The sequence below is a fragment of the Bactrocera oleae genome, chromosome 3 (assembly GCF_042242935.1).
Source record: "Bactrocera oleae isolate idBacOlea1 chromosome 3, idBacOlea1, whole genome shotgun sequence".
In the NCBI taxonomy this organism is placed as follows: domain Eukaryota; kingdom Metazoa; phylum Arthropoda; class Insecta; order Diptera; family Tephritidae; genus Bactrocera; species Bactrocera oleae.
Window position 1 is genome coordinate 59799280 of NC_091537.1, and position 17467 is coordinate 59816746.

General features: G+C 36.2%; 1 protein-coding gene across 6 annotated transcripts in view; it reads right to left on the reverse strand.

Moving 5' to 3' along the window:
• Positions 1-17467, reverse strand: part of DIP-zeta (Dpr-interacting protein zeta) — a 403629-nt gene that overhangs the window by 365952 nt on the left and 20210 nt on the right. The window contains exon 2 of one of the 6 annotated variants that reach the window (XM_070106683.1): positions 16856-17040. The exons of the other annotated variants lie outside the window; for them this stretch is intronic. The gene's annotated coding sequence lies outside the window, so the exon portion shown is untranslated. The remainder of the gene's footprint in view (positions 1-16855; positions 17041-17467) is intronic. 6 annotated transcript variants of the gene reach the window in all.

Here is a 17467-nt window from a genome sequence, read left to right on the forward strand (position 1 = left end):
TCACAAGCAACACTGATACATTCCAACACACCACAACAATACCATCCACTCCTGAAAACACCACACACCAATACATACAACTTTACACAATTCACCGAGGGCTACCAACACACACCACACCACCAACACACCCACGATCTCACCACTCTACCCAACCAACAAAAGGGATCGACGACTGGATACGACTCTTTTTTTCGATCGATCGCCGTCGTATACGCATCATCCGAATCCTGTTCTGCGCCACCCCAGAAATCTATATTCTCATCTCGTTTTTCACATCATTTTTTTAAACAACTTTTTAGTTTCAAAGACTAGAATAAAATTGCGGATTGGAAAATCCTTTATACATTTTTAACCATATTTGTTCTTTTTCAATTGATAACGTGTGAAAGTAGTGAGTGTTTTGGTGCAATTTAGTACCCGAGTAATTAGGGTCCTTCAAGCCCTAGTGGACGGCACTATGGCTGTTTAAACAAAAAAAAAAAAAAAAACATTTATAAAAAACAAAAACCTAAAGTGAAAGGCTGTGAAATGGCCAAAAATAAGTGAAAAACAGGAAAAAACAATAAGAAGAAATACAGTGCAGTTACCAAAAAAGAAAAATTACAGTAACGTAACAGTGTACGTGCAGTTACAAAAAAAGGGAAAAAAAACAAAAAACACGCCAGAGACATTAAATTTTATCTCTGGGATGGTATGAGATGAAAACCCATATCTTGAGATCTGCTTAACCGATTTCAACCAAATTCGGTACGTAACATTCTTATTATATTTCTATACTATAGTGCGATGGGCGAAATCGGACTACAACCACGCCTACTTCCCATATAACACCATTTTAAATTCCATCTGATTCTTTCACTTTCCACTATGCATATCAAGCAACAATGATTATATCGGTAAAACTTTGCGTGAATAATACGTTTAAAGTAAAAATTGTCTAAATCGAACCAAAACTGTTCAAGCCCCTAAGTACTAAATATGTGGACCACAGTGCCCATAGTTGACCTTCTACCGAAAATATCAGCCAATCCACAAAGAAATCTCAAACGAGTATACCATTTGACTTTGCGAGTGATGGCTGGGAAAATATACCTAACCACTGATTATCACCAAATATTAGAAGAGATATATGTATATAGAAATCTATATCTATCACTTTAGGTGATGCAAACAACTCTTTGGTGAACAAAACTATACTCTGTTGCAACATGTTGCGAAAGTATAAAAATGTTGCGAAAGAATTCAACATTCATTACTCGATTATTATTTGGTATCTTATTAACTTATGTTATTGATCATTGGCTAAATGAGCTGTAAGCCTTCCTAGCAAACATCCCTGCACAAGCACCACACACCACTTCACAAGCAACACTGATACATTCCAACACACCACAACAATACCATCCACTCCTGAAAACACCACACACCAATACATACAACTTTACACAATTCACCGAGGGCTACCAACACACACCACACCACCAACACACCCACGATCTCACCACTCTACCCAACCAACAAAAGGGATCGACGACTGGATACGACTCTTTTTTTCGATCGATCGCCGTCGTATACGCATCATCCGAATCCTGTTCTGCGCCACCCCAGAAATATATATTCTCATCTCGTTTTTCACATCATTTTTTTAAACAACTTTTTAGTTTCAAAGACTAGAATAAAATTGCGGATTGGAAAATCCTTTATACATTTTTAACCATATTTGTTCTTTTTCAATTGATAACGTGTGAAAGTAGTGAGTGTTTTGGTGCAATTTAGTACCCGAGTAATTATGGTCCTTCAAGCCCTAGTGGACGGCACTATGGCTGTTTAAAAAAAAAAAAAAAAAAACATTTATAAAAAACAAAAACCTAAAGTGAAAGGCTGTGAAATGGCCAAAAATAAGTGAAAAACAGGAAAAAACAATAAGAAGAAATACACTGCAGTTACCAAAAAAGAAAAATTACAGTAACGTAACAGTGTACGTGCAGTTACAAAAAAAGGGAAAAAAAACAAAAAACGCTTTAGTTTAAAACAAAGTGCTGTTACAAAAGAAAAATACATACGTACATATATAAGTGCAATAAGTGCAGTGCAGTGCATATACACACATCACTAGAATGCTGTTAAACAAAAAAAAAAAAATAAAATAAAAGTACAATAAATATTAAAAACACATAAAACAATAAAAATAACAAAACGATACAAAATACATACCAATCAAAATACATATAAACCAACAGCGGGCGCGATACAAAAAACATATAATCCAACAGCTGGGACAACCAAACCTTATAACATCTACGTTATATCTCCCACAACCCCTGCAGGAAATCAGAGTGAGTTGTATTGCTTCCTCTTAATGAGTATATTTACATGTATATATGCATGGCAAATTACGTTTTTTTTTCATATAAAAAACGAAATTAATATTTAAATATAACGGACACCAAACTGTCTCAATTTTGCAGTTTAATTTACGGAAAAAGCCGAAAGAGTTTGGTACATATTATATATATACCTATCGAAAAATAGGGTGATTTCCTTGTATGCTTACATTAGTGTATTAAAAACACACTTTACGTTTCCAACAACACACCAAAATATTTCAAGTATTCACTTGCAAACTTTTCCAGCAATACCCCTTACGCTTAACAAAGCAATAAGCAGGATTGCGTCAAACCAAGTAAGCTAAGGCAAATTGAGAACCTAACAGAAAAAAAAAGCAGAAATTTACATAAATACATATATGCATTTTAATTTACAAACATATATACATACGTACATACAATATACCACATATTCATATGCACATATACATTTTTACATATATACTTAATCTAACAACAACCATATATATATATATTTGAAAATACATTTTATATAATTGCCAAGAGCAATACATATATGTACATACATAAATTAAATTTTGTCTTTTAATATACGTGTACAAGATCATAATTTGATACATATATACATAAGTGCATACGGTGAAATATCGGCACATTACCAATTGCAATTTCTCGCTCTTCCAGCACAGCGTTCATCCATATATACATACATTTTACGAGAATACCTGCGGTCAATTATTCTCCTTTTCGCGGTCTTTTCGCACTGCGTACATATATACACTTGCATTTACATACATACCGGCACAGGTTTACAAACATACATACGTACTTCGCTTCAAAGTCCACATTGGCAAATATTCGCAATACCCCTTGTTCTTTGACCAACAAAAACAAGCAGGATTGCGCAAAGCATAATATAATACATACATACATATGTACAAAGCGCATTGATCTCTAAGACGAGCTCTCTATTGCGCATAACGACAAGTACATATGTATCAGCTGATCCGCTTATAGGTATACCCTATAAGAATCACGGACGCATAATAATACATACAAATAAAATTAAAAATAAAAACATTTGCGTTTATTAATAATCAATTAAATAATATTAAATTAAAAAAAAAAATATGGCGAGTTCGTATTGTACGAACTAAATACGCGAATTTTTGCTTAAACTTAATCAAATTAAAAACTCCTACTATCTTAAAAGAGTTCAGTTACTCATACGAGTTAATACGAAGATTAAAAACGTCATTGATTCACTAGGTTTATTCATAAAAAAAATAAATAAATAAATATATAAGAAAAATAGAATCTTCTTTTCTTAAAAGAGTTTTCAATATATTTATTACACTGAAAATATTTTAATTTATTTCGGCAAACCTTTTTAAATGAGCTCAGACTCAAAAGAATCAAAAATATCTCAATTGTTAAAAGTACCAAAGATGATTTCAGATGATAAAAGTCCATGTACACCTGCAGAAGCTACACGCTTAAAGCAAGGTGCTACAAAGCAAAAGAGGGGTAAAGACATTTCTTACACTAAATTCATTGCTGAGAGTGACAGTCTAATACGATACTGCACTCGATTTTCATCTTCGCCGATTCAAAAAAATTCTGAATCGGTATTAGAAATCAAAAAAGATAATCTTGACAATTTTTGGAAACGTCTCCAAGCTGCATATGACGCAATCTTCGGCTTACGCCAAATACGAAAACTGCTTAGAACAGTTCGAAGAAACTAAAGCAATGATTTCCGATCAACTAAAGCTAATAAAAGCAATTGCACCTACTCCACATCAGAGAGTAGAGCTGCCACAAGTACAAAGTCAAGAGGCAAGTTCAGGCATCCATCTCAAGGTGCCCGCATGTGACACAGAAATATTTCATGGTGGTTATTAACAATGGCCGTCCTTCCGGGACATGTTTACAGCCGTTTACATGAACCACCCAAAATTATCAAATGCACAAAAATTGTATCACCTCCGATACAAAACTAAAGGTCAAGCAGGCGTAATAGTAAAACAGTTCGCATTAAACGACGATAATTTCAATTTGGCTTGGGAAGCTCTTAAATCTAGATATGAAAATGAAAGAATATTGGTCGATAAGCAAGTAACGAGTGAAGAGTTTATAAAACTGCAATCCACTGTTTCTAATTGCTTGTCGGTTCTATCGACACAAAATATTCCCACATACAGCTGGGACCCAATACTGGTAAACATATGTACCTCCGCTTTACCAGAAAAATCGTTACTGTTGTGGGAGCAATCGCTCTCATCTCGAAAAAAATGCCCAACGTGGCAACAGATGAAAGACTTTTTAATAACCCAATACGAAATCGCAGAAAGGGTAGATAAAAAAATGGTCAGAACGGAAACCGTTCAACACGACCTAAATAGAAGCTTCCACAGACCCCAAGCCAGTAGCAACAACAATTTAAATAGAAGCTTTTTCAAAAATCAAACGTTCACATCCGAACAGTACAAACAAACGTCATGCGAACTATGTACAGGGGGGCATAAGCTCAAATCTTGCGAGAGATTCAAAAAATTGAATATTATCGATCGAAATAATTTCGTAAAAACAAAAAGACTTTGTACAAATTGCCTGTCACATGCACATACACTTAAAGAGTGCGAAAGCAAATTTAATTGCGTTTATTGTCATAAACGACATTATTCAATGCTGCATTACAGCACATATTCCAGCTCACCCCCAAACAGCGCAAATATGAAAAGAGCCACGGGTTTAGTTGCAACAGCAAATCCCGAAAATTGCCAAGAAGCACCATGCTGCTCAAAGGCATTAAAAAAACAAACGCTACACAGCGAAAATCAAAGTAGATTACTACTACCCACAGCAGTCGTCTCCATCGAACACCGAGGAGAACTGTTTAAACTTAGGGCCTTAATAGACCAAGGATCACAACGATCTTTCATAGCGTCTAGGGCTCAAATTAGGCTACAACTTCCAACAAAACTAGCCAATTTTGAAATCACGGGAATGGGCGGAAGAGTAGTCCAAAACTCAAATAAAATCTGCCCCATTACCCTAATTTCCCCCCAAGCGGATAAGCACATACAAGCAGAAGCTATAGTCTTACCGCAACTTACAAATATGCTTCCAAGCTATCACATAAATAGCAAGCATTGGCAAAAGGTTTCACACCTAAAGCTAGCAGATCCCAACTGCAACACTCCCGCTCAAATAGACCTTCTATTAGGCAGCGATCTCATACCACAGATAATACTTTAAGGTATTGAGAAAATTTCAAATACACTTCTGGCACAAAATACTATTTTTGGGTGGATCCTAAGTGGACTAGTTTCGGAACCAGTTACCACCATGACCACTCAGGTTCAGGAAATCTCAAACGAATACCTCAATTCACAATTGAAAAAATTTTGGGAGTTAGAAGAACCCCCCCATATCAATCACAACCCCTGAAGATCAGTATTGTGAAGACTTTTACAAAGCCACAACTACTAGATCAGGTAATGGTCGGTATGTCGTACGACTACCACTAAAACAACAATTTCCTAACACACTCGCCCTAGGTCACTCTCGCACCTCTGCAATACAGCAGTTTTTAAGTATGGAAAAAAACTTACTTAAAAAAGGTGAGCTTAAGCCAGAATACGATGGCGTGTTAGAAGAATACCTCAATTTAGACCACATGGATTAAGTAAGCCGATGCGAAAAAATAATAAATGGCAAATATTACTCATTTTACTTGCCTCATCATGCAGTGGTAAAGCCAGACAAAAAAACAACTAAGGTAAGAGTTGTCTTTAATGCATCAAGATCCACCAGCTCGGGGAATTCCCTAAATAATATCCTATTTACGGGACCCACGCTCCAACCAGATTTAATGCTACTCATTTTAAATTGGCGTATATTCAAATATGTATTCAACGGAGACGTCGAAAAAATGTATAGACAAATAGTCGTACATAAAGACGATCAGGATTTTCAGCGAATCATTTTCCGAAAATCCCCCAGTAGTCCACTCCGCGACTATAAATTAAAAACAGTTACCTTTGGCGTCAACTGTGCTCCTTATCTAGCCATTCGAACATTGCACGAATTGGCAGAAAACACCAAGTCAGAATTTCCTCTGGCAACCCAGGTGTTAAAAACACAAACGTATGTAGACGATATCCTGTCTGGAAGTCACAGTCTTCCACAAGCATACGAGTCACTATTACAAGTGGTAAAAGCCCTCAAAACCGCAGGGTTTCCGTTGAAAAAGATAACGGCGAACCACCCTAATATTTTAAAAAATATACCACATGAAAACTTGTTAGATACTAATTTCCTTAAATTCGAAAAGGAAAGTACAACAAAAACTCTGGGGATCCAATGGAATGCGATATCTGACCAGTTTTCATACATTACAGAGTCAATATCTGCATTATCCGCCATAACGAAGCGTCAAATTATATCCTCTGTGGCGAAACTTTTCGACCCCGCAGGATGGCTTTCGCCAGTTATGATACAAGCGAAAATTCTAATACAAGAATTATAGCTAGATGGAACCGACTGGGACGAACAAGTAAAACCACTTGGTTTAGAAAAGTGGTCCCAGTTTGCAAACAATCTAAACGATATCTCACAGATACAAATCCCACGATGGGTAAATTATGCCCCAGAGCACACAGTCGAACTACACGGCTTCTGTGACGCTTCTGAAAAGGCATATTGCGCAACTATATATGTTCGCACACAAAACGACTTTGCGACCACAAGCCACTTGCTAGTAGCAAAAGCAAAAGTAGCTCCGTTAAAAACAATAAGTCTGCCACGACTTGAACTATGCGGAGCGCTACTACTAGCCAAACTAGTATCCATGGTGCGAATGCATTTAAATATGGCAAAATACAAATTGTATCTGTGGTCCGATTCTGAAATTGTACTAGCCTGGTTAGAAAAACCACCACATGCATAGAACTCGTATATTTCTAATCGAACGTCTCAAATACTTGACCTAGTAGGATCAGCCACTTGGCGACATGTAGCCAGTGCTGACAATCCTGCTGATCTAGGTACAAGAGGATGCAAACCCCTGCATCTTGCCACCACCACTCTCTGGTGGCGATGGTTAACAGAATCTCCCGATTCTTGGCCACAATCGCCCATGCGCAATATAATTGCCCCAGAAAGTCGAAAAATCGACTCCTTTCACACAGCAGTGGAGGATACTGACATCCTTGAGCGATTTTCATCGTTCTCCCGAGCCCTCAGAGTAATCGCCTATATGTTAAAGTTCATAGAGCGACTTAAAATTAAAATTAAGGAAGTTCTCTCAGAGTACCCCCAATGCGATACATTGACGCACCTAGAATTGCAAAAGGCAAAGGTCGCTCTAGTCGCATCAACTCAAACGCGCTACTTCAGCCGCGATATAACACTATTAAGAGAATCAAAACCCATTGACAAAAGGAGTTCACTCTTAGTTCTAAACCCATTCCTCGACACGAAAGGTCTTCTTCGTGTGAATGGTCGGCTTGCCAATTCAAGCCTAACGTATAACGAACGCCATCCCATAATTGTACCAGAGAAGTCTCAACTTGCCACATTACAATCCACATATTAATGCTTCATGCCGAACATCGTCTCATGCAACATATGGTCTGCCAAGAATTTTACATTCCCCGACTTAAGCCCCAAATAAAGAAGTGCATTTTCTTGTGCAAAATCTGTACCACGCACAAGCAAAAGATGCGAACACAGATTATGGCAACACTTTCCCCGGAACGCTGCAACTTTGCTCTGCCTTTCTCTATCACAGGTGTCGATTTTGCTGGGCCTTTTCAAATAAAGGCGTCCATGTTAATGTCTCCCACTCTGATGAAAGGCTATGTGGCTGTCTTTGTCTGTTTTACGACAAAAGCAGTACACCTTGAGCTTTGTACTAATCTGACAAAGGAGGCTTTCCTTGCGGCATTTGCTCGCGGTTTTCCATCGAAGATAATGAGCGACAATGGTAAAACCTTTATCGGCGCTCAAAGAGCCACCGAAAAACAGTTTGTGGACTTTATTCAACAAGTCTCACCTGAGATCGTACAAAAGTACGCACCACAAGGCATTAATTGGCAGTTTATCCCCCCTAAGCGCTCCTCATATGGGTGGTTTATGGGAATCAGCTGTAAATAGCTTCAAATCCCACTTAAAAAAAGTAGCTGGAAATTACAAATTCAATTATGAAGAATTCACTACATTATTAATTCGAATTGAAGCCGTTCTCAATTCACGGCCTCTCACCACCCTCTCGCAAGATCCCTCAGATTTCACAGCCTTAACTCCAGGGCACTTTCTCAAAGGAACACCCATTCTGGCCGTACCTGAGCCAGGCGTGGAGTCGCTATCCTTATTAAATCGCTGGGAAAGAATTAAAATTCTCCATCACGATTTCAGCCGCCGATGGAAAGAAGAGTACATAAAGGATCTCCATAAAAGATATCGTTGGAAGACTCCTGAACAAGGGCCAAAGCTTGGAGATTGTGTCATTATTCATGATGATTGTCTACCCCCTACCGAATGGCGGCTTGGTCGCATAGAAAAGCTAGATTATGGCTCCGACGGTCATATAAGAGTAGTTGATCTCCGTACCCAAAGCGGAACGCTAACCAGACCGCTCATGAAGCGGTGCTTTCTACCAACCGCAGATATAAAGGAAAAAGCAAATGATAAACGATAAACCGATCATAATCCCGAAAACGCAATTCATAACCGTTTCAATAAATCGACGAAAAAACGAAAAGACAATAACTCGCAAACTCGACAACAATCCGTATATATAAGTATATAAACTAACGAGTCTATCAATGTGACGACCCTTTCATGCTACCAAGAGTTGTAGAATGCCAATTTCAACTTATATCTTAAAACTTTATAAAGCCCAATAATATTTTCTACATAGATAACTATGGACGCAGATGCAAATATGCCAACGCCTGCTATTCGGTCGGCTATCAATGTGCCGCGACCTGGGGTTACTCCAGCGCCCCGATCTGTAACTGCAACTGCTCCTCGAAGTAGCGCGCGACCGTCACCAACAGCAAACAGGGAACCGCAGCGCGTCCGATGCATCATTTGCCGCCGCCCTCACCGACTATTGTTTCAATTGCTTGACAGCGGCACATAACACTCAGGAGTGCACGTCCGTCAATCTGTGCCAAATATGCGGTAGGTTGCATCATACGTTGTTCCATCGCAACCCGAGACGTGACATCGGTCGGCCGCCTGCCCCGCGCAGCCGCCCTCCAAGTAGACAACCACTATCTACTCGGGCAATACAGCACCGGCGACCAGCAGCCCCTCCTGTGTCCCGATTAAGGAGCCACCGACACGAAGCACCGATGACGCGCCGGTACTCTAGGCCGCAATATCACCGCTCTACGGGACTGAGCAACGTTGTAGCAACGCTGCCCAGAAATCTATATTCTCATCTCGTTTTTCACATCATTTTTTTAAACAACTTTTTAGTTTCAAAGACTAGAATAAAATTGCGGATTGGAAAATCCTTTATACATTTTTAACCATATTTGTTCTTTTTCAATTGATAACGTGTGAAAGTGGTGAGTGTTTTGGTGCAATTTAGTACCCGAGTAATTAATCATAGATTTATTTTGTGTCAATACTATTTTTTTCTCATAAATGTTAACTTTTATAAAAAGAAGCTATTTAACTCAAACATGTTATATGTGATATAAACTGAACCAATGGGGTTAGATTTAATATGTGGGGTATATGAGGTTGCTGTTGTACCAGAGGAGCGGAAATCAGTATATTACGGTTATAAGGTTTAAACAAAGTCTAGACCAATTTCATTCATATGCAGCGATATACATTATTTTTAAGAAAAACTGTCCGTTTAATTTCATTAAATTATCAAATTGACGAAAAAAATTATACCATAAGTAGTACATGTGAGCTGGGAAAATCAAAGACTAGAAAATTCCTCCAAACCGTATATTAAAAATGTTGAATTAAACATCCCACATCCAAATTAAACTTAGTCTCAGTTTTATTGCTTGAAGTGAGATAAACATAAGTGTGAATGTGATATTAACTCCACCACAGTGGCTAAATTTTATATTATAAGCTTAGGTGGCAAACGTCAACCAGAGAATCGGAATTTATTATATGAAGGTGTGAGGTTTAGACTTAGTATATACTAATTTCATTCTAATTCAGCGTCAAACCACATAATTTTTAAGAAATCTTTTCCACTTAATTTCGTTAAAATATCACGTTGATCAACCGGAACGGTGTAAAGTCAGGTGGAAAGACGGAAATCATATATATATTGGGGATAGAGAAATATATTAATTTTGACATTGCTCAGCTATACTTCGAGAACATATTTTGAAACAATTTTATATATAAAAAAAAATATTAATACTCACTGACCGACATATTCGGCATAAAACTGGTTAGAATAACGAAAAACATTATAAGTAGTATATGGAATTTGAGGGCAGTATTAACCCGATTTTATTAATTTTTTCCAATACCACATACTACTAACATGCCACAGACTAATAAAATGCTCCCACTGTTTCATTAAGGTACCTCACATACCATCACCAATCAAATGGAGTAAAGTCAGACGAATGTTCGAAAATCCTGATATTAGTTACATGGGGGCTAAAGAAAATTTTTACCCAATTTGATCTTGTTATGAGTAAAACACGCTCTCTCATTTTCATTGAGATAACTCACATATGCGGTATAAAGTCACGCGGAAGTTCAAAAATATTTATGTTAGATATATGAGGGCTACAAGAACTATTGATCCGATTCAACCAATCCAATTTTTGAAACAAAGACATACTATTATCGATAATTTCATTTATTTATTCTATTATATGAATTTCAATTATATATCTTACACAGTGGCCGATATTTACGGTAAAATGTCAACTATAGGTATTGGGGTCCACATATTCAGTACCTAGGGGCTTGAACAGTTTTGGTTCGATTTAGACAATTTTTGGTCACAAGGTGGGATACTTTAAACGTATTATTCACGCAAAGTTTTACCCCGATATAATCATTGTTGCTTGATTTGCATAGTGGAAAGTGAAAGAATCAGATGGAATTTTAAATGGTGTTATATGGGAAATAGGCGTGGTTGTAGTCCGATTTCGCCCATTTTCGCACTATAACATAGAAATATGAGAAGAATGTTACGTACCGAATTTGGATGAAATCGGTTAAGCAGATTTGAAGATATGGGTTTTCACCTAAAAGTGGGCTGTGCCACGCCCACTGTCTAATTTTGAACGCGGTTCCTATAAAGTCATCTCATACCACCCCTGAGATAAAATTTAATGTCTTTGGCGTGTTTAGTGCTTGATTTATCGCGCTTTTAGTAGTTTAAACAGTACCGTTACATGGGGAGTGGGTGGGGTTGTCACCCGATTTCACCCATTTTCACACCGTAGGTAGAGGTGCTAAAAACATTTATTTCCAGTGAATTTTGTTATTATAGCTTTAGCAGTTTAGGAGATATGCACATTAAACCTATTAGGGGCGGGACCACGGGTGATACAAACAACCGTTAGGTGAACAAAACTATTATACTCTGTAGCAACATGTTGCGGGAGTATAAAAAGAAATGTTATTAATTGATGAATGATTTTTGAGAAAATTGCTTATATGTATGTATATAGATTTGTGTATGCATTACTTATTTTGCAAGGTCATACGCATATTTGTACATACATACTTACAAATAGAGCAGTACGCGGACATGTAATTTACATACCAGAGAATGCGAATGAACTCGATATTGATGTACATATGTATGTACATACATAAATTATTAATTCTGTAACAATTCAAATTAAATAATTATTAAAAAGGTAATATATATATTTTTTGCATAATCTTTCGCATTTTATCATGCCGCATTGGTGCAAAAAAATCATATTTTATCAATTTTCATCATAAAAATTGTTTATATGGCAAAAAATAATAATGCATATGTGAAGTGGCATTTGTATTTTTTGTTTAAAGTATTTCATTTTTCTCTTTATGTTGGTACATACCTATTTTATCAGAGAAAGTTGTTATAAATTCTCATTTCTGTTAAATAACAGCAAATACTAATTGCAGAGAATGTTAATAAATAGAGAAGGCGCAAATGTTAGCTGTGCATCGACAATGCCCAAATTCAAAAGTTCAATTACACCACATCAAAAAACTACCTTCCCCTCATGATAATCGAACTCAACAAACTACACCACTTTAACATGGAACTAAGTAAATTGCCACCACCTTCTAAAGGAACGACTAATATATGTATGCGCAGATGTTCTTTGGCATGCGTGTTAGTGAAATTAGAATAACAATCAGAAATAATAGATTTTGAAGAACATTTATATAATGAGGAAAAACTTAAAATTAAATTAAAATACATTTAATACAAAAGGTTTATAAAAATTAAAAATCGAATAAAACTACATCTGTGCTAGGAAGTGAACTCAGGCAAATATTTGATGTGAATTTGCAAAAACGAGTTACGCCAAACAAGCACCACCACAGACAACGATTAAATAGTGGTGTCTAATCGGTGAACTTAAACACATATGCATGTACATATGTACGTATGTTCCTCAATATGACTTTTGTAAAATAATCATACATTCGCGCAAGCGACAAAAAAAATTGCAGACGCCCATCATCGACCAATAAGATTCGAGCAAACATACGACAATAGCTGTTTAAGTACACCGATTAGACACCACTATTTAATTATTGTCTGTGGTGCTGCTTGTTTAGCACAGCTCGTTTTTGCAAATTCACATCAAATATTTGCCCGAGTTCACATCATAGCACAGATGTAGTTTTATTCCTTTTTTAATTTTTATAAACCATTTATATTAAAATTATTTTAATTTAATTTTAATTTTTTCCTTATTATATAAATGTTCTTCAAAATCTATTATTTCTTTTTATACTCTCGCAACCTGTTGCTACAGAGTATAATAGTTTTGTTCACCTAACGGTTGTTTGTATCACCTAAAACTAATCGATATGTATATATAAATGATAAGGATGAAGAGACGAGTTAAATTCCGGGTGACTGTCTGTCCGTCCGTCCGTCTGTCCGTCCGTGCAAGCTGTAACTTGAGTAAAAATTGAGATACTCTTGTTGACTTGGTAGACTTTTTTCTCGGTACCGTGAGACGGTTGGTGTTGCAGATGGGCGTAATCGGACCACTGCCACGCCCACAAAACGCCATTAATCAAAAACAAATAAATTGATATAACTAAGCTCCGCAATAAGAATCAAGACTGTTATTTGGTACACAGGATCACATTAGGGAGGGGCATCTGCAGTTAAACTTTTTTTTTTAAGTGGGCGTGGTCCCGCCTCTAATAGGTTTAATGTGCATATCTCCTAAACCACTAATGCTATAATGGCAAAATTCACTGGAAGCAAATGTTTTTAGAACCTCTACCTACTAAAATTGAGATCGGGTGGCAACTCCGCCCACTCCCCATATAACGGTACTGTTAAAAACTACTAAAAGCGCGATAAATCAAGCACTAAATACGCCAGAGACATTAAATTTTATCTCTGGGACGGTATGAGATGACTTTATAGGAACCGCGTTTAAAATTAGACAGTGGGCGTGGCACAGCCCACTTTTAGGTGAAAACCCATATCTTGAGATCTGCTTAACCAATTTTAACAAAATTCGGTACATAACGTTATTTTCATATTTCTATGTTATAGTGCGAAAATGGGCGAAATCGGACTGCAACCACGCCTATTTCCAATATAACACCATTTTCAATTCCACTTGATTCTTTCACTTTCCACTATGCATATCAAGCAACAATGATTATATCGGGGTAAAACTTTGCGTGAATAATACGTTTAAAGTATGCCACCTTGTGGCCAAAAATTGTCTAAATCGTACCTAAACTGTTCAAGCCCCTAAGTACTAAATATGTGGACCCCAGTGCCTATAGTTGACCTTCTACCGAAAATATCAGCCAATCCACAAAGAAATCTCAAACGAGTATACCATTTGACTTTGCGAGAGTATAAAATGTTCGGTTGCATCCGAAATTAGCCCTTCCTTACTTGTTCATTATATATGGCATTAAATTATAAAATTTATATAAAATTGCCATTCATATGAAATCTTTAACTACCTTTACACTCCATATAGTACTTTTATATGTTTACTTATTATCATTATTTTATAGTTTTTCGATTTTGTCAACTCCGCAACGATGCGCAAAATTCGGCGTCAATATGTATGCGAGCTCGTATGTATATATGTATGTTTGTCGACAAAGTCGTCATTTAGTTTTTTTCAACAACACAATGTCCGCGCGAACTCGCCGTTATTTCGTTGGCTTGCCACCATGCACAGAGGCGTGTCAAGTGAGGACCCATAATATATTAATATGTTGCTTAATTTGTATTGAGAAATACTAATTCATTAATGACTTATTTTCGTAATATAATTAATATATACGTAAAAATATAAATACAAATAAATGCATACCTATAATCGTTTTTTTAAATAAACTCGATTAATAAAAATATATCTGAAATAATTATGTGGCAGTGCGCCCCTGTCCCCTTCTTGCCTGTTTGTGCGGGGCAAGAAAAAGCAGGCATCAGCGTACGTGTATTTATGAATGTATGTGTGATTGTCACATTTGTGTAAATACGCATAAATAAGGGAATATGCAATAAACCTAAACATATGAATTTCCTGAATAATTTAAATTATCTCAGGAAATAAAATATGCTATTAAAGTAATTGAATTGAAATGAGCTAAAATCTCAAAGAATAAAATAAAATCAGAAATAAAGATTTATGGTTTACAGGATTCGATCGTAAGCGTTTGTATTCGGAGTGGCTTAACTCCTTCACGCTTACGACCTGAGCCACCGCAAGAGTGGAATCGCAGCCGCTTAGCCACTGTTTGATGTTATCCTTTGCCTATTAGATATTTTTCATGCAACGCACAAAATGTGTTGAAGAATTTATCTATTAATTACTTATTTTGTTGTTAATTCTGCGGCTTTAACCAATAATCCTCTTATATAATTTGAGGTATATATCGCATAATTCATTTAAGAACATTCGTTGTGTCTATTTATAGCCTTTTCCCCGTTTCGATCATTTCGTGGTGTATTTCAATTGAGTCGAAGTTGTATTTGTCGATGTTCCCTCTTGTGAAAAGCTCAATTTAGTACTTTTTAACATTTGCGCCTTCTCTATTTATTAACATTTTCTGCTAATGGTGAACTCCCTGATCGGAATTTTTCAGCTCTGTTAGCCGTCCAATCGAGCATCATACAAAATTCAATTTGCACCTTCTTGTTCTTCTAAGTCCTCTGGTTCTACCATATTCATGGTAATTCCTCGTAAGCAAAATATGAGACCATCATACAAATTAACTAGTCTACACGCGAGTCGTCAAAAACCTTCAAAACTGATTTGGTCGCATTGACCAGCTTCACGCTCGTATTCCACTCTGCGGCGCCTGTGAGAATCGATTTGGTATGAAAATATGCATGCAGCTGATTTATTGCATTCGTCAGCTTGGTGCTCGGCTTAGCTTTGAGGTTCCACTCTACAGAGAACCCAATATGTGAATCGCTTTACAATCCCAGCTGAGAAAAAAATAATAAAAATAAATATTGCTTTCTTTTAGATATCATATAATGTGGCATCTCACGTTTTCCTTCAAGTGAAATCAGTTTTGCAAAAACCTTTAATTAGTTATTGTTGTTTCTGTAATTTTCTCATTAAACATGGGTGCTGCATGTACTTTTGCGAGCTAGATAATTTCTCCACTGGGTCATTGTGTGTTGTATTACTTAGCAATTTTTTATCGACAAATTATCATGTACATATGTATTGAATGATCATCATACATTTGTGTTTGTAAATTTTCGGACGATGATAAAGTTGTTCACTATAATAAAAGGTATTTCGATGCGCGCCAAATTAATATATTTACACGCAATATTTAAAAATGTTTAGAGCACTATATTCAGTTATGAGTAACTACACCTAATTCTGTACGGTGGATTGGTTCCAGAAAAAATCGTGTGAAAAACCATGTAAAAAACATTGATTGTATGCAAAAATAGGTTATTGGTTCCTTATCTTTAATACCTATTAAAATGAATGAAAAAGAAGATTTTTTGAGAACAATTATTTATGTTTATTTTATTAAATACACAAGCATAGTTATTAAAGAAAAAGAATATATGCACTCTAAGCTTTAAAGTAGCTCTAGGCGCTTTGTACCTAGGAGTTCTGGGCATCACAACGGACAAGCGTCGCTAGCAGTCCAAATGGAATTATGTATTTACCTATGCTTAAAAGTAATGTAAATTAAATGTATGACAAGTTCAATAACTAAAAACAATTATGTAAAGCAGCAATGTTGTTAACATAAATATTAGGTTATTCAACATAGTAAGAAAAAATTAAAATGATACATACATACATTCATGTAAATTTAATTGCTGCCTTCATCAGTTACTCGCATTCGCTTGCTTTGAATGCGTATAAAATAACTATCATCGATGGAATAGTTTTAAACTGGATTTTTTCTTGCTCGTTCGGAATCCACATTTTTAGTAGTGAACTGACCAATAAACTTGCATGTATTCACAAAAAGGGAATTCCTATAAATTTGTGATAGCACATATTATATTTCACAAAGAGAAATAAAATCGTGTAAAAAATTAAATATATTTTTATTTTAAAACCGTGTAAAAACAGAATTAGGTGTAAAAATGGTAAATATGTACTTAATGACCCCCACTTCGTAGGGGGTTGGGGTTGTAAGGGGTGACACAATTAAGTGTCCTTTTTATGAATTCGACGGAATTACCCGTCGGTCACCCCTTAAAAAAAAGATATGTAGATTACAAATCCGTGAGCGGAAAGTGAATTTTTTCAATAATTTATGTATATTTTTCAATATTTATTTACACACTTTGCACATATCACATATTCAAGTCACTTAGTTGTTGTTGTTGTTGTTGTAGCGGCAACATTCTGTAGAATTCAGATCTCTTAGCTGTAATTACCAGTTCAGTGTGTTAAACA